Genomic DNA, 19,043 nt, shown 5'->3' on the forward strand with positions numbered 1-19,043 from the left:
TTTTTCACAGCCTTAAAGGGGGGAGGGGAAGAAGACTGTAAAAATGAAGCCATCATATATATGTCTTATTGTTAATGACTATATTTTCTTTTCAGAACAAGAAGATAAAAAGTAATCCTTCAAAACTGTCAGTCAAAGAAAATGCTTTGAAAGGGAATGATATCATTATTTCTTAGCAAGAGCAGAATTATTGATTCTTATTTCATGGAGGGTTTCACATTATTCTGTGTTGATTTTAATGAACAAAAAAATGAGGCAAATCAATGGAGTTTTGGTGGTAGAGCCAATCTTTTACATGGTGATATTTAAGTCCCATCTGACCTAAGGCCCACCATGCTGGCATTACCAGAAGAGTTATTCTTTAGGGTCATTCTGGAGTAAGGTACAATTTTAACAAGGTTAAGACATTATGTACCTGGGTGAAGGGGTAGCTAGGTGGCACAGTGGATAGAGCATTGGATCTGAAATCAAGAAGACCCTTTTAACTGAGTTCAAATCTGACCCCAGACACTAACTAGCTACATGACCCTGAACAAGTCACTTAACCTTGTGTAATGTTAGTGGAATATAAGATCTTCCCAGGCAATTAATAGGCCTCAGGTGGAGCCCATTAAGGGGAGCTTGCTTAGGGAAGGTTTGCTTATCAGAAGGCTTTTATATCTTTTGTTAATTTCTAATTAGGCACTAATTTAGGAAGTTTTGATGCCCTCTGGCTTGAAAAAGGGTATATATATACTCTGAGGTTAGTATTTTGCTATGGGAAGAATATTCCTGTGATTTGACCACATGAGACTTTGGGTAGCCATTAAGGAGTCCCCCAGCTTTAAAAAAAACCCAGATGTTGGTGCTTCTCTCTCTGGTACCTATGCATGTATCGCGTTGGTCAGATAGTTGAACCTCTCTATTGATCTGTGCTAATTCCTCATTCAGTTTGAAGCCCTATAGGTTGATCTTAATTTCTCTGTTTCTGTTGTCTTTATTTTCTTTGTTTAAATTTTCCCTGAAGTTCAGGGTGCTGATTTTTCCCCCTGAACTAATGAATGTAATTAAAAATGATTGCTGACTCCTTGAACAGCTATCTTTCCTAGTAAAGCAGATCTAAGAATATGTTCTAGCACCCATCCTGGGTATGGCAGTGTGGTTGTTGCTATGCCCTGTTTGCCTCAGTTCTCATCTGCAAAATCACTGGAGATTGAAAAAGCAAACCCCTACAGTATCTCTGCCATGAAAACTCCAAATGGGGGCATGAAGAGTTGGACATGACTGAAACAACTGAACAACATGGCTCCCCCTAACTCTCATTGCTTCACTCTCCTGATTCCAAATTATCCTATATATAACTAGTTTGTTCATAGTTTTTTGCATATTGTCTCCCTGCTTGATTATAACATCTTCAAAAGCAAGCATTTTGCTTTTCTTAACACCTGGGTGAAGTAACTTATTGGCTAGCCAATAACGTACAGGTTTAAGGATAGGAATATGGACTAGACCCCTGATTTCATTAGTATAGGGACCCACAGGATGATGAAACTCCTTGGCATGATGCAGATTAGTACCTTTGCCTCAACTTATGGTCTTAGAAATTTGCTTAAAGTTCTGAAAAGTTTAAATGACTTGTCCTGGGTCTTATGGTCAGTATGTGACAAAAGAGAGATATGAATGTAAACCTTCCTGGCTTCAAATCTTGAATTTCTATCCATTGCTCCATGCTATTGATTAATTTGTTTTTATTTGATGAAAACCCAGTGTTGTTCATTATTAGGTGATAGAAAAGAAAACTGAAGGAACAGGAAAAAATATTAATAGAGGAAAGAAGGGAAGAAAGATGTAGAATATGACTATTCATAAGTAATCAGGGACAATATGAAAACAGAATATTTGTAGAGGGAGTCCTCAGGTCTAGTGGAAAGACAAATGGACCACACTTAAGCTTCCCTAGACATACTAGGGCTCTTCAATGGGGACAGGTATAAATTGTCATCTTTTTGACTGAGGGTGGACTGAGAAGGTTCCTACACAGGGAAGGGGTGTTACTTAGTAGCATTGCCCTGGGAAGTATACTGGCAAATATACTGGGCAAAGTGGAAGTTTTCAGAAGCCAGTAGCAGCAGCAGTAGGTGAATAGCTCATATCCCCTACACAGAGGAGGTTCTCACTTTTATCATCTAGCCCTTCAGAGGAATTACCAACACAGGAATCCCAGCCCAAAAGGGAGCTTAAAGTTCTGCCATTCTGAAACAACAGAGCTTTCTAGCTGATTGAAAGAAGCACAATCTGGCAGCAGTCTACTCTTTCATAGACCCTAACCTAGGTCAGGAAGTAGCAGAGTTCAAACTGGGTTGGGGGTGGAGGGTAGCAATCAAACTTTGCCTTGAATAAGACCTCTTTGGAAGCATTGAAAGCTGGCAGGTCCCCAGCCTATCCCTGAGAACCTGGAATAACACAACACTCATTTTCCACAACAAAGCAGAACAGGATCAGCCTAGACCTTCCCTCCAGAAATATAGCAATAGTAACATCAAGTTCTAACTCAAAAACTAAAAAGGAACCCACCTTAATGAGTTATCAAGGTGATAAGAAATCTCAATACATAAACATAGGTGAAGAGTCTCAGAAAAAAATAGCTTTGGGACAAATTCAACTAGATTTCCTGGAACAAATGAAACAAAAGTTTAAAAAAGAATTCAAAATGTTTTGTTTTGTTTTATAAATGGAATGACAGCATTTAAGGAAAAAATGGAAAAGGAAAAGCAGAGCTATTGAATATGGAATTGGAAAGAAAAGAATTAATGGTTTAGCACAAGAGGTTCAAAACTGCCCAAGCAACAAACTCCCTAAGAGTTGGAATGAAGACAGTGACTTGATAAGGCTGTTATGGGAATGGGAATTTAAGATCTTCCCTGCCCCTAGGCACTTTGATAGGCTTAAGTGACTCTGAGAACCTTCCTTGATTTGAAAATATACTCTTCCCCCTAATAGGCTGAATGTGGTCACCTGGAACCTGTGGTGGGAGGCTTGTTTTTCAGAAATGCCCACACCTTGACACTTTGTGATTGGGCAGTGGGTCAAGAGAGTTGTGACATTCTCTGACCCAGGAGAAGGCTATATATACTCTGATGTGAGGTTTTGCTTTGGGGCTCACTTTGAGAAGAGTTATGTGATTTGACCAGATAAGATTCTGAGCAGCTGTTGAGCGCCCTGACTTTGAAAACCCAGATGTTGGTGCTTTTCTCTCTGGTAACTGACTAGGTATGAACGTAATGGTCAGACAGCTGGAAGCCTCTCTGCTGATATGTTTCTCTGTCTGCTTGTAACTTCTGCTTGTAACTTTTTGTATTCTCTGAAGTTCAGGGTGCTGACCTTTTTCCCCTGAACTAGATAAATGATGTATGTTTGATTAAAGCAAGATTGTTAAACCCTTTTGAGTTGCTTTCCTTTAGAAAAGCAGATCTAAGAACCTGTTGGCAGACATCCTGGGTATGCTAGCATGCTCGCTGCTACAAAGGCAACAAAAATAACCAAACAAAATTTAAAAACTTAATATGAGAAATGTAAGGTATATCATAGCAAAAGCAACTGAGCTGGAAAACTCAAGAAAAAAAATGAATTGAGAAATCAATGGACTATTAATGAGCTCAGTGACTAAAAAACATGGAAAGACTTGCACAAAATAATGAGCAAAATGAGCAGAATCAAGAGAACATTGCATATTATAACAAGATTGTTTTTAGAATGACTTTGAGTGAATGTTATTTTGTCTATTATAAATACCCAAATTAACATATAAAGAAAAATATTATCTGTATAGAGAAAGAACTGATATATAGACATATGTACAGAAGAAATTTACATATATATACATATATGTGTCTATATAGATATTTATATATCTATATGCATCTATATCTATCTCTCTGTGTATATATATAGATATAGATATACATATGACTTGCCCTGGGTCTTATGTTATATGTGTGTAATTATGCATGTATAAATATATATATACATATATATATATATATATATATATATCTTATATGTATGTGTGTGTGTGTGCTATTTGTGTCCAAAGGTAGCCATCTCTGGGTGGGGAGAGAGTAAAAAAAACGGAAAAAAGAAATTTACATGATAAATTTGTAGCATATTTTAAAGGAATAATGAGTTGTACACAGATTTGCAACTTTGTGAGCAAGCAACTTTTTCTTTGTACCATTATGGAAGTGATTGTTTTATTCCATAAATTTAAAAAAAATACAATTTTTAAAAGAATCAATGGACTATCTGAATGCTGAGACCAAGAAAAAGCTTAAATTATCAAGGAATCTTAAAACTGTCAATATCTTTTAGAATGGTAAGGCAAAGTAGAAATAGAAAAAACACAGTCATTTTTTAAAGAAAACACCAAATTGAAAATTCCTATGAGCATCATAATCAAAATCCAGAACTTCCCGGTCAAAAAAAAGAAAATACTGCTAGCAGTCAAAAAGAAAGAATTCAAGAACCAAGGAACCATAATCAGGATCACATATGACTGAGCAGTCACCAGTATAAAAGATCAAAGAACTTGGAACCTGTTATTTCAGAAAGCAAAGAATATGGGCTCATAGCCAAGCATAACTTATATCCAGCAAGATGAAGTATAATGCTATTGGGGTGTAGGGGGGGGGAGAGGGAGCAGGAATGGATCTTTAAAGAAAAAGAACTTCCAAGCATTTCTGATGAAAGAACTAGAGCTGCAGAGAAACTTTGAAGTTCAAACACAGGAGTGAAGAGAAAAAATAAAAAAAAATAGCAAGAATAAACAATGATAAAGGACAAACTGCTTACATCCAACTGTGGAAAGTGACACATGTGTCCCCTGTATATCCTACCATCATCAGGGTCCTAGATGGAATCCAATTAGAAAAATCTGGAGTTGTTTTGTTAATTCTTTATAATCTTAATAAGGGAAGGAGAATATACTGTGAAGGAAAGGAAAAGAAAGTTAGCAGGAGTTATAGCACAAGGAAGAAAAGGTAGATGAACATATAAACCTCATTCTTATATAAACTGGTCATAAGAAAAAAGAAGCGAGAGAGAGAAGAGAGAGAGAGACAGAGAGAGAGAGACAGACAGAGAGAGAGAGAGAGACAGAGAGAGAGAGAGAGAGACAGAGACAGAGAAAGAGAGACAGAGAGAGACAGAGAGAGACAGAGAGAGACAGAGAGACAGAGAGAGAGAGAGAGAGACAGAGACAGAGAGAGAGAGACAGAGAGAGAGAGAGAGAGAGAGAGAGAGAGAGAGAGAGAGAGAGACAGAGAGAGACAGAGAGAGACAGAGAGAGACAGAGAGAGACAGGGACAGAGAGACAGAGAGAGAGAGAGAGATGGGTACAAAAATATATTTTTTCACTCAACAAGGAAATAAGAAAGGGAAGAGGAGGAAGGGGAATTAGAGGAAGAACAGATTAAGACAGATTAGTTCTAAGCAAAACAAACATTTCTAGCTCTTTTTGAGGTCCCAGAGAATGGAAATCTGATGGGCTGTCCATAAATTGGGCAATAGATTAACAAGTTATGGTATATAAATATAATTGTATAGTAAAAGAGCATCTATGTTCCACAGTGGACAGAGTTGACCCTGTAGTCAGGAAAGACACAGCTTCAAATTCAGTCTCAAACATTTATGATCTGTGTGACCTTGGGCACTTAACTCTGCCTCAGTTTCTTCATCTATAAATTGGGGGTAATAATATCACATATCTCCCAGGCTTGTTGTGAGGATCAAATAAGTTAAAAAATATAAAATGCTTAGTACAGTGCCTGGCACATAGTAAGCACTCTAAATAGTTAACTATTATTACTACTGTGATAAACTTATCAGTCAAATGACCAACTAGGATTCCAGGAAACAAGTGAGGAAACAAGCTATCCCCTCCCTGATAGAAGAATGAATGACTCAGAATGCACAATGAGACAAATAATTTTTTGAACCCAGATAATGTGCAAATTTGCTTTGATTGATTATACATGTTTATAATGGATTTTTCCTTTCTTTTTTTCTCCAGTGGTAAGGAGGATTGGAATGTGAAGATGAAACCGTAAAAAGCAGTTCTCGGCTGATAAAAACAAAACAAAATATTTTTACAAAAAAAAAAAAAGGAAATTCATGGATCCTCTTTCAGAATAATAAGGTGGGTTTTTTAAAAAATTGTAATTAAAAGAAAGGCCAAATTTCAATTAGATTTTAGTAGAAATAAAGATGAGCTTTCTTTTTCTTATCTACGTTCCCAGACCCACAGAAGTTTAAGGTAAAGACTCCTGGTCTAGAGTGATGACAAGTTTAATCTTCAATTAAAATAAAATTGTAACATGCTTCCAAAGAGCTAATCAAAACATAAAATAAGACTAGTAGCAATTGAGTGAAATTATAAATGTCGCTAAGTCTTGTGATGCCTTTAGCAGTTGGACAACTGCTACAATTTACTATAAGATCCATAAAAGGATACCTAACCATAAATCTGAGTTATATAATCCAGACATAGCATAAGAGAATGCCATCCCCTTTAAGTATAGTTTTTCTCCCATTCTATCTAGGAAGTCCTATTTGTAAGTGAATGAAGACTGTTGGATTCTAATCTGCCTTAAGCCTACAAGCCTATACTACATTAAATTTTACTAAGTTATTAAAACAAATGCCTCATAACAATATTAAAGGTCTCTATCTAGGGCAATGAGCAGAAGAAATGGAGAACTTCTGTTTCCCTGAATAAAAATACAATTAAAACTGATACAGTAGGGGTGGCTAGGTGGTGCAGTGAGTAGAGTGCTGGCCCTGGAGTCAGGAGGACCTGAGTTCAGATTCAGCCTCAGACACCACACACACAAACAAACAAAAAAAACCTGATACAGTGAGCTAGATTTTCATTTGTTTCATTGTTAATGTATTTCTTTACTTAGCATATATTGATATATTGTGCATTGAATTATATATAGTATATAAGTTTACTGAATTAACCTATGGGTTGAAGTGCTAGGAGGAACCTTGGAGGTCATTTCATTTCGTTCTGCCCTTGCCATCCATTTAGCCAGTGAGGTAACAGAGAAATTAAGTGACTTGCTGAAGATCACTCAGGTTAGGTAGCAGAACTGATTTTATCTTTAATCATTGGATTCCAAACCCTTTACTCTTTCCACTGCCATCAGACTATCTCCACTATATATACTTCCTCAGAACAATTGAATGGGTGGGTAGAAAACAATAATGACAAGGCTAATTACATACATTCAAGCCTGTTGCAAAGCATTTGCTTCATTCTGTCCCATGGGTATAGCCTTGGCCCCAGACCCTGGAGAGCCAGATCATTAATCTATGCTCTTGTTTTCAAAACCATTAATGGAAACACATTGTCATTATGGAATAACAACTCTATGTGTGACTCAATGGTGAATCATACATAGATCAGAGGTCACAGAAGTAAAATCTCCATAGATAAAAAATAGCACATCTTTTTAAAATTCATTCATTCAGGGTTCAATTACTGAGTATATGTAGGCAACCAATTAAACATTTGAGTGAATGATTAATCTTGCCACCTTCAGCCAGTGAACAATAACCTTCTTTAGGTTAAAATGTTCTGGGAAGAAGGAAGAAAGCTTTTTCTAAGATACTACTTAAAGAATTGCTCTTTTAAGGGAAAAAATGGTATCTTAAATGAGTACTTTGCATTTCATTACAGGTTATTATGCAACAGGAGTAAAGCTTGTCAGTTGTCACCCTCATAGTGTCAGAAGAGAGACTAAAATGCTCATAATGTTAACAAGCAATTACTCACATGTCATTATCAGACTGGAAGTAACTCACACATCTTTGTGAAAGCTGCTGAGCTCCAGTCTGAATTCCTGGTACAGCTGCATATGATGAAACCCATGTCTTAAGTATTTTTATGACTCAAGCTTCCAATCAGACTTCCCAGAGCTCTTTTGGAGATTCTGGCAAATGAAGTCAGACATAGCTTTTGGGAGACCTACACGACTAAATCCAGAGACAAAGAAAGGACTGGGTCCTTTGCCAGTTGCCTGTTGATATCTTTGACAACCAAAAGTGTCCAAAAGAAGGTCCAAATCAATTACTGAAACATTGAGAAGCTATGAATTAGGTATAATAGCAACCCAAAAGATTTCTTGGTCAAAGGTCTCCAAAAATAGGATATGAACACTGTCAGGTACATTTCATGCATCAGTAGAATGCAGTTATCTCTAGAGGGGGAAATTATACTATTCCAACCATAAACAAACAGGGAAGATGTACCAACCATGGGCTAATGGTGAAATAGCAAGACAAATAAGCCTGAAAGATATGACCTCATTGACTTAGATGCTGCTTAGCCAAATCACAAATTATTTCCTCTAATACTGGGCAATGTAATGTAGAGGAAGACATAATTGCTACTATTTTTACAACATCATATTGATAATTCAAATAATGCCTCCTCTTATGGATCCCCTTTATGAAGAAGTAAATAATATTTTAATTATTGTAGCAAAAATAGCATGTTGGATGATGGGGTTATATTCATTTGAACTTTGGGTATCAATAGGCCAAGAGGAAAAGAAGATGCCAGGACTGAGGAAGCAGGCCCTACATAAAACACAGGGACCTCTGTTACTGATGCAGCTTCCTGACCCAGCTTCAACTGTCGTTAGAACTGTCTCATCCTAGTGAAAACCCATCTTCTGAGAGAAGCAGATTGTGCTTCTCTTTTCTTTTTTCCACCAATGACACTGATGCTCAAACTAAGGGTGGTAGAATTAAAAAAATGGCTAAGTAATAACTTATGAGTTGATGAGAACACATAAGTGTCCTTCAAGAGTTCAATATATCAGACCTAAATGAATTCTATCCCAGGATATCGAAAGAAATTGGTGAATGTTGTTGTTAAGATATCGTCAGCAAATTTTGAAAAATCATGATCAGTGATGCTCTAGGACATCTTGTTCATTTGTTCAGTCATATATAACTTTTTCTGACCTCATGAATTATATAATGCCAGGTCCTTCTAGATTCCACTCTCCCAAAGCTTGTCCAAGCTCATGTTCATTGATTCCATACATAGTGATATATCCTTCTCATACTCTGCCATGCCCTTCTAATTTTACCTTCAATCTTTCCCACCATCACAGTCTTTTGCAGTGAATCCTGTATTCTTGTTATGTGACAAAAGTATTTAAGCGACAGTCTCAATATTTGTCTTTCCAATGAAGAATTAATTTCTTTAAGTATTAACTGATTTGATCTCCTTGCTGGACAAGGGACTCTCAAAAGTCTTTTCCAGTACAATTCAAAATCATTGATTCTGCAGTGCTCAGCTTTCCTAATAGTTCAACTCTCATAGCCATACATTACTACTGGAAAAACTATAGCTTTGAATATATGCACCTTTATTGGCAAGGCAATGTCTGTGCTTTTTAATATGCTATCCATATCTGCCATAGTTTTCCTTCCAAGTTGCAAACATCTTTTAATTTCATAGCGGCTGTTGCCATCTATAGTGATCTTTGAGCACAAGAACATAAAATTTCACACTGCTTCCATTTCTTCTCCGTCTATTTGGCAGGAAGTAATGAGACCAGTTGCCATGATCTTAGTTTTTTAATGTTAAGCTTCAGGCCAGATTTTACACTCTCCTCTTTCACCCACATCAAGAGGTTTCTTAAATCTTCATTTTTTGCTAGAGTCTATATATATAAAAAATGTTGCTATCTCTCTTGGCAATCTTAATGCTAGTTTTTTTTTTTAATTTCTCCAGCCTGGAATTTAGTATGATATACTCTACATATAAATTAAATAAATAAGGTGAAAATATACAGCCCTGTTCTATTCCTTTCTCAATTTTGAACCAATTAGTTGTTCTAGGTGTGGTTATAACTATTGATTCTTGTCCCATATACTGGTTCCTCAGGAGGCAAGTAAGATGATCTGATACTCCCATCACTTTGAGGAGTTGCCACAATTTGTTGTGATCCACACAATTAAAGAATGCAGTGTAGGCAATGAAGCAGAAATTCATGGGATTTTTGGTTGTGTATGTGTGTGTTGTCATTGTTGTTGTTTTTCTGGAACTCCTTTGGTTTCTCTATACTCCAGGAAATGTTGGCAATTTGGTCTCTAGGTCCTCTGCCTTTAAAATCAGCTTGTACTTCTATTAATTCTTGTATTGCTGAAGCCTAGTTTACACAATCTTAAGGACAACCTTGCTGGTATGTGGAAAGAACACAATTGTCTGGTAATTTGAACATTCTTTTTTTAGGACTGGGATGTAAACTGAACTTCTCCAATCCAATGGCCATTATTGAATTTTTCAAAGTTTCTGGCATATTGAGTTAAGCATTTTCACATCATCATGTTTTGAGATAAGATTTTAAATAGTTCAGCTGGAATTCCATCACCTCCATTAGCCTTATTTTTGTCAATATTTCTAAGGCCCATTTGACTTCATTCCCAAGGATTTCTGGCTCTAGATCAGTAATCCCACCATCACATTTATCAGTGATGTTAAGATCTTTCTTGTATAGTTTCTCTGTATATTCTTGCCACATCTTCTTAATTTATTCTACTTTTTAGTTTGCTTTTTAGAGGGCAATTTGGGCTAAGTGACTTGCCCAAGGTCACATGGCTAGTTTTTGTGTTGTGTCTGAGAACGGATTTGAACTCAGGTCCTCCTGACTCCAGGGCCTGTGTTCTTTTTACCATGCCACCTAGCCACCCCAATTTATTCTATTTTTATAAAAACTTATTTAAAAAAATAATTCCTTACCATTTTTGTCTTTTTATTCTCATTTGTGTGTGCAATATTCCCTTGATATCTCTAATTTCCCTGCAAAGATCTAGTCTTTCCCATTCTATTGGAGTTTTTTTTTTCTATTTCTTTGCATTGGTCACTTAAGAAAACATTTTTATCTCTCCTTGTCAGAAATGTTATAGGATTAAACCATGGCCACATAGGTAGCAAGTAGGAGAGAAAGGATTTAAAACCAGATCTTCTTAATTCTTATATCGAGCACTCTATCTCATAATCCATACTACCACACTAAAGGAATATGCCACATTGTTGATAATATATGCTTGTAGCTGAGCAATCTATCTAACAATTTTTTTTCATGATGTCCCTTTGATAAAATATAGACATGGAGATTATGACCAGTTAAATTAATTTCAAGCTGGTTGGATGACTGGGCCCCAAAAGTAGTGATTAATGAATTGAAGTTAACCTATAAGACTTATATGGCAGAATTCCACAGTTCAGTCATATAGTCAGTCAACAAACATTTGTTAAATATCTACTATATTCCATGAACTGTGCTAAGCACTAGCAGCAATCTGTTCAACATTTTTATTAATTTGTTGGTGACATAAAATGGAAATGGATAACTAATGACTTACATGACTAAGAATCCTAAAAGATTTCAAAAGCATGGTAAGCATGGTCTAAAAAGAGGAAATTCAACAGTTAATGGGCTTGTGTTCTTAAGTTCAACAAATTATCTGCAATAGACTTAAAGGAAAGAAATGGCTAAAAACAATTCAAGTGAAAAAGAAATTTTTGTGCCCTTCAAGTTCACTATTAGTCAAGTACTCTCATGAGTCATCCAAAAGAACTAATTTAATCTTATATATTTCAGTAACATAAGCATGCCTAGAAGGAAGCAAGTGAAAGTCTTCCTGGTCAGATCTACTTTAGATCCAGCTTTTAATACCATAGTTTAGAGGCAGCCTTGACTCACCATAGCAAGCCCAAAGTACGGCAACCAAGCAGATTGTAGAGAATTGCTAATCCCTGCCATATAGGGATTCATTGAAGAAACCAGACATGTTAAACCTTAAAAAATAACACTTTTGAGATGGAGGATGATTAATGTTCCCTGCTTAATATTGTAGATATCTAACTGCCTCCACCCCTAAGCAGAATATTACTTTTTTAGACAGCACTAATTTTATCGAAGTTTCTCCTTCCATTCAACTCATATCAAAGTGTTTTAGAAACATTAAACAAATGTTTAAACAAAGAGAAATTGGACTTATTATTTTATTGGGATAGAAAAGTCTAAATTGAAGAGAATCCCTCTACAAATGAAATTGTGTCACCTTCTATGAAACTTGTAGCCTTACAGAGTTGCCTAAAGAAATGAGAGGTTAGGTGACTTACCCAGGATTGCTGGCAGTATTTGCAAGTGGCAGGACTTAAATCCAAGTCTTTCTTCAAAAGCAGTTGTCTATCCACTGTGCTATACTAAAAAAAAGAGAGTGAGGATGATAATGGTGGTGAGCATGATGACTGAATTTTCCAAACTTCTAACATTTTGATAACTTCATTTCAATACAATTGGTTTCCTTTTTAATTTTATATATTTATCTTGTTCTTTTTAAAATATTATTCTAAGAAGGGTTTCACCAGACTGCCAAAGAATTCCAAGATACAAAAACGTTTTAAGAACTCCTGTTCTATATTATATGTGAGGTTGTGCTGGAGACTTGCTTGTGATAATGATTGAAAAAAGTTTGCTTGGGGCGGCCAGGTAGCACAGCGAGTAAGAGCACCGGCTCCAGTGTTGAGAAGACCTGGAGATCAAATCCAGGGCTGACACTTAGCACCCACCCAGAAACACCTGGCCGTGTAACCTTGAGCAAGTTACTTAACCCCAATTGCTTAGGGGCGGCCAGCTGGCTCAGCGAGTAAGAGCACCGGCTCAATCAAATCCGGTCTCAGATACTCAGCACCACACCTAGAAAAACTGGCCGTGTAACCTTGAGCAAGTTACTTAACCCCGATTGCTTTAAAAAAAAAAAAAAAAGAAAGAAAAAAAAAGAAAAAAGTTTGCTTGTTAGATAGTCAGACTAGAAGTAGGTATGTATATCTTTGTTGGTTTAGAGAATGATTCTTTACCTGTGGATCTTTTATCAGAATAATGTTTTAAATGCACAAAATGAAATGAAAAGGATTACAAAGGAAACAAATGTATTGAAATTTATATGCATGCATATATATATATATATATATATATATATGTATTGAGATATTTTATTTTAAAAAGTCTACAGCCCATAGATAAAGAATTTTTGGTTTAGAGGATAAAATATCTCTTCACTGGGCCATCTCTCTTCTTGGGCTAACAGAAGAATAGGGAACTTGGGCACTACTCAGATCACCATGGAGGTTCTAAGAACCTCGGACAATAAAATGGATTGACTCACATGGCATACCCATCCTAGTGCACTGATAGCATGGAGAGACCAACACAAGCACATGTTTTGATCTCAGATGAAATTTTCTGAACTGAAAGTTAAACCAGAAAGTCTTGAGTAACAATAGGTTTTTTGAATAAATCTTTTTATCCATCCCTAATTATATCTATCACATTTCCAACAGAGCATTATCTAAAATTCTGTTTTCTTGGATCTCTTCCTAGCAAAAAAAATGTAGCTTTTCTAATTGGTTTCTCTCCTTTTCAGGTTGTGTTTGTGTTCCCCTGTATTTCTCAAGGTTCTGAGAAAGGTGTCTGCAAGAAGTTTAAGGTCTGATGCACACAACAGCCCAGACTCAACAGCTCAAGTAAACAAATAATTATCATCTACTATGTGTAAAGTATTTTACTAGGTTTTGAGGGATAAAAATAAAGATTAAAAAATGCAATAGCACCAGCTATCAAGGATGACATTTTCAAACAAAGTGGTACAACATTTACCCAGAGAAGCAAAGGCAAGGCAATCTGAGAAAGTATTTAGGAGATCAAGAAGGTTTCATGTAGGAGGTAGCATGAGATGAAGGAGTGTATTCCATCATCATCAACAACAAAACTAGGAATATCATGTTCATATACATACATGTGAAGATATGCCATGAATGTGGAATAGCGAAAAGTCTAAGTTTGACTAATATTTAGAGAGTGGGTAAAGGGAATGATATTAAATTAATATGTAAAAGTTGATTGGTGCCATACTGTGGAATACTTTTAATGTCCACTTAAGGAATTAGTAGGGAGCTACTGATTTTTTTTTCCTATCAGAGGAGTAACATCTTCAAACTATTGCATTAGGAAGATTATTTGGTAGCATGGATTAGAGAAGTATTCAAAACAGAAAAACCATTTAAGAAGATATTACAATAAATCTATAGTAGTGTGATTAGGAACTAAGCTACTATAGTTCCATGGAAATGTAGAGGAGAATGTAATTAAAAGGGGCAGTTCATAAATAGCACTGGCAAATTTGGGGAATGGGTTAATTAAATATAAAGGCCAAGGAAGCAAAAAGATACAAAGATGACTGTAAGATCCCAAATTTGAATAGCTAAAAAGGTATTTACTTTGCTTTGTTGTGTTTTTCCCTTCAGTAGAAACAAGGAATTTTGAAGAAGAAACAAGTTTAGAAAGGATAATGAGTTCCATTGTATGAGAAAGGTCTTGTGCATTTGTTTTACTGTAAGCTTCATTAGGTATTAAACAAAGAACACATCAGACAATAGCTCAAATTAGCAAACATTTATAAATCACCTACTATGCAGAAAGCACTGTGCACAATATATTTAGGGAGAAAACATCACCTGGTAATTGGGGATTATAGTTTAAAATTTAAGAGAGAAATTTGAACTAAAGATAATAGATTTTGAGGTCATCTACATAGAGGTGATAATTAAAATCATAACTGCTTAATGAGATCAATCTCATAATATATTGACACAAAAGATTAGGGAGTGATTTGGTATATATACAGAGAATAATCTAGGGAAGGAGGACATACATAAAAATGCTCTAGGAAAATCTGAGGAGAAAAATATTTTATAAGCATTCATATAATTAAAAGCTACTTCAGATGGCAAAATAGCTGACAGCAAACTTTCTCTTAATTAATAGAGATACCAATTTTACATATATATGCATGTGTATACATAGATGCATATGTATATATATGTATATGCATATATATGTAAATATAGAGAGAGTTTAAAACTTAAAAAGAAAAAAGCATAGTATAGAAAGAACATAACAATGGTTCAAGTCCCAAATTCTCTACTCTTATATTTACTATCATTATGTTAACTTAATTAAACCACAGTTTATCTATAAAATGAAGGGCTTGGACAAAACAGTCTTTAAGTAAGGGTTTCTTAACTTTTTAAATGTGTATCATGGACTCCTTTGTTCATCTAATGTAGCCTATGAAATTCTCAAAATAAATTTTTAAATACATAAAATGTATAGGAATTTAAAGAAAACTTATTATATTGAAATATAGTTAATATCCATGTGTTTTTATGAGTCTGTCTTATACTTATATATAATATATACTATGTGCAGTATACAGTATATATATATCATATATATGTATATGTATGTATGTATATACAATATATGTGTATGTGTATATGCCCCAAGTTCAGAAGCCCTGTTTTTAGGTCTGTCTTAAGACTTGTTTTAAAATCTCTTCCAACTCTTAAAACACTATGATTCTAAATATAAGATCTCTTTTGTTGATCAATATGGTATAGATGTTGACTATCACAGACTGTATTCTTATCTTTTTGTAACTTAGGGCACTATGGTATGCAATGTATTTTTTTTTTAATTTTTATTTCAGTGGAAGGATATCTACTTACTCAGTTGGCTGACAGAAACATCGAATAGTAGGAGCTGCCACTAGTATGATGGAAGTAGTATGAAACTGATCTATTGTTTCAGTGATTGATGATATGCCATCTAACAATGTAGGCATCAACCTCTTTGCTTTTCCAGGAAAGTTATGGTTTTCCTTAAGAAGTAGTTGAATTGTGAGTCATTAAACAGGTCATTTCTTTTAAAGGGCGAGGTTATATGTGGTGTCTATGCTAATCACTAACAAGTAAACTTCACCAAAGGAAAAGAAATGGAATTGCTACTTTAAATAAGTCAAAAGTGACTTCAAATATATTTAGGATCCCTTAGCAATGCAAAATTTCATGATTTTACTCTCATTCACAAAAAAAACTGACTACAAAATTTTCATTCAAATGAATAATTACTATGTAAGTTTAGAACATGGGGACAAGTGCTTTTTTTTTCTTGTTTCTGTTCATTGTAAAATGTGATTAACTTTGTCATGCCTACTGAAATCTGTCTTAGAGATACATTGATATTTCACATTAATCCCTCAAATCCTTAGACTTTTCTTGGCACCAGATATTCCAAACTCTCCTTTTGAATAATAAGTGGTCTCTTTATTTGTTTAATTAATCCATCTGAGGACTCTAGTTGTTGAGTGCCACCAGAGAAAGAAAGGCATGGGGAAAAAGACATTTTCAATCATTACTAGCTCAGAATCTTTCCTTCCACAAGAGGAACATATGTGCTCCGTTGGCTGATTAAAACTACCCCCATCTGTTCTGATGATATGGAAAATACAGAAAAGTTGGTCAACCTTGCCCAAGGGGTTTAAGTGTCATAAATTAATGAGTGTATATGAAAAAATCTACAGGAGACTTTAAAATTTCCAGTTTCACCTGGCATAAAGAACAGGAGAATGACATTCAATAGAGTACTTCAGCCATGCTGTTACAGATTATGTTCCCTACAAAAAACATTAAATTTGAGAAAGGGAAGAAGGTGACCAAGAGAAGACCAAACTGTTTTATCTTCCAATTAAAAAAAATTTCATGTGTCTTGGAAAATTCATTAAATCAGACAATGCCTTTGGGACAAAGTATCTGATATGGAAAAGAGAATTCAAAGTCAAGGAGTCATCCTAAATGTTGTCATGAAAAAAGGACAATCACACTCCTGATGGGACTGGATCATTCTTGTGTGTTGGCACAATAACAAGAGTACTCCATTTGGTGTCAAAACATCTGGGTTCAGGGCAGCAGGTAGCACAGTGAGTAAGAGCACCGGCTCCAGTGTTGGGATGACCTGGGGATCAAATCTGGGCTCAGACACTCAGCACCACACCCAGAAATAACTGGCCATGTAACCTTGAGCAAGTTACTTAACCCCCATTGCTTTTAAAGAAAAAACAAACAACTGGGTTGGCATCATAGCTCTGCCATTTGTTACTGTACTCATATAACCGTGGGCAAATTAGTTTAAATTTTATAGTGTGAAGTTTCCTATTCTCTACAAAAATTATGCATTTAGACTATATGATTCACTAAGGTTGCTTCCAATTCTTAATATTATGATTTAATCCGCATAGAAAAGAATCATGAGGAACTGGTAGTAGGAAAAATGCTGGCCACTTTGGCATCACTCCAAAGAAAATACGACCCTAAAATTTTTCTGTACCAGACACATGTTCTGAGGTGTATATCACTTAAACTATACTGATACTACTAATGAATCATAAGATCAAAAATTTGGAATTGGAAGAGAACTTTAAGTCATAAATCTAGTAAAATCACTTTATTTTATAGATGAGGAATCAGAGTTCCAAACAGACTAAATGACTTTGCCAAGTACATTTAATAAATAGCAGAGGTAAATTTGAACCAAGGTATTCAGATTCCAAATTGAATATTCTTTCTGCAACTCCATGCTAGCCTCGCTGACCATAAATTCAACCTAACTGAACTTAAGATGTTATTGAGATAAACCTGTGATGTATAGCAGCTTAATCCTGTCACCCAGATTTTGGCAAGAATAGAAAAGAATTTCATTAAGTCTAATTAGAATCCACATAATAGCATCACAATCTAATCTTTTTATATTTATTTTTTGACTTAAAAACATTTATTTTCTTTACCTTCTATTCCACTCATTGATCAATAAAAAAAAAAATGAGAAAACCCTAGTGAAAAATATGGATAATAAAATGAAATCTGTTGCCACATTGGCCAAGTTCAAGCATGCATGATCTTTCTAGCAAAAAGTTGGCAGCATACTTCATCCTCACTCCTCTGAAATCATAGTTTGTCATTGTGTTTATTGTATTAAGGATTTCAAAGTTGTTTTTCTTTGTAAAGATGTCATTTTATAAAGTGTTTTCTTAGTACTGCTCACATCACTCTTCATCACTTCAAAGAGGTCTTCCCAGTTACATCTGAAACTGTCAACTTCATCATTTCTTAGAATACAATAATATTCCATAACATTGCAATAATGTATGTATTCCACTAATAGCTGGGCACCTGTGTAGTTTGCAGGTTTTTGTTATTTGTTTGTTTACTAAAAGCTGATATAAATGTTTGTCTCTATAGGTTTTTTTCTTTCACATTTTTGGGAATATAGGCCCGGAAGAGGTATTGCTAAATCCTTCTATGTTCTAATTCCAAATTTCTTTCCAGAATGACTATATCAATTTACAGGTCTGCCAACAATACATCAATGTGCCTATTTTTACATGCCCTTCTTTTGTCATCTGTGTCAATCTGATGGGTATGAGTTGGAACTTCTCTAATTATTAGTGATTTCAGGGGCATTTTATTTAATATGGTTGCTAATAGCTTGTATTTCTTCCCTTGAAAACCTTTTTCAGTGATATTTACTGAAAAGATATATTTTTGTTCCATTCAACTGTTTCCCTTCTAATTTTAGCTGGTTTTAACCGGACTTTATTTTTATTTTGGCTAGTTTTATTTGTGAAAAAACAAACAACTGTAGTCAGCATTTTCCATTTTATCTTCTATTTTCCTCTCTACCCTTTTTCACACAAATTCTTCTGCTATGCATAGATCAGAAACATAATTTCTTCTAATTTTCTCCTCAAGTTTGTTTTTAATGCCATCTTTTATGTCTACACCGTGCACCAATTTGTAGTATATCTTGATATCCAATGGTATTGCTCTATACCTAATTTCAGTTAAACTGCTTTCCAGTTTTCCCAGTGCTTTTTTTTTCTCAAATAGGGAAGCTTCCCTCAGTTGCTTGGGTCTCTGGATTTATAAAACACTATGTATTGTATCTATTTGCTTCTGTTTATTGTGCATACAATCTGTTCCATTGAACAACCTCTCTATTTTTTAATAAGTACCAAATCATTTTGAAGATTATTGCTTTAAAGTATAGTTTCAGACCTGAAACTTCTTAACCTCTTAATTTCTC

At 35.1% G+C, this 19,043-nt stretch overlaps 1 long non-coding RNA gene across 2 annotated transcripts in view; it reads right to left on the bottom strand.

Annotated features, from left to right (window-relative positions):
- Nucleotides 1–12,844, bottom strand: part of LOC138153218 (uncharacterized) — a 213,942-nt gene extending 201,098 nt beyond the window's left edge. For both annotated transcript variants that reach the window (XR_011166311.1, XR_011166310.1), the window contains exon 1: nucleotides 12,185–12,844. This is a non-coding gene — a long non-coding RNA (uncharacterized lncRNA). The remainder of the gene's footprint in view (nucleotides 1–12,184) is intronic.
- Nucleotides 12,845–19,043: the final 6,199 nt, after the last annotated feature.

This window comes from Petaurus breviceps, unplaced genomic scaffold (genome assembly GCF_028583685.1).
Source record: "Petaurus breviceps papuanus isolate PSGF00001 unplaced genomic scaffold, PetGlider_PUasm1.0 90977, whole genome shotgun sequence".
In the NCBI taxonomy this organism is placed as follows: Eukaryota; Metazoa; Chordata; class Mammalia; order Diprotodontia; family Petauridae; genus Petaurus; species Petaurus breviceps.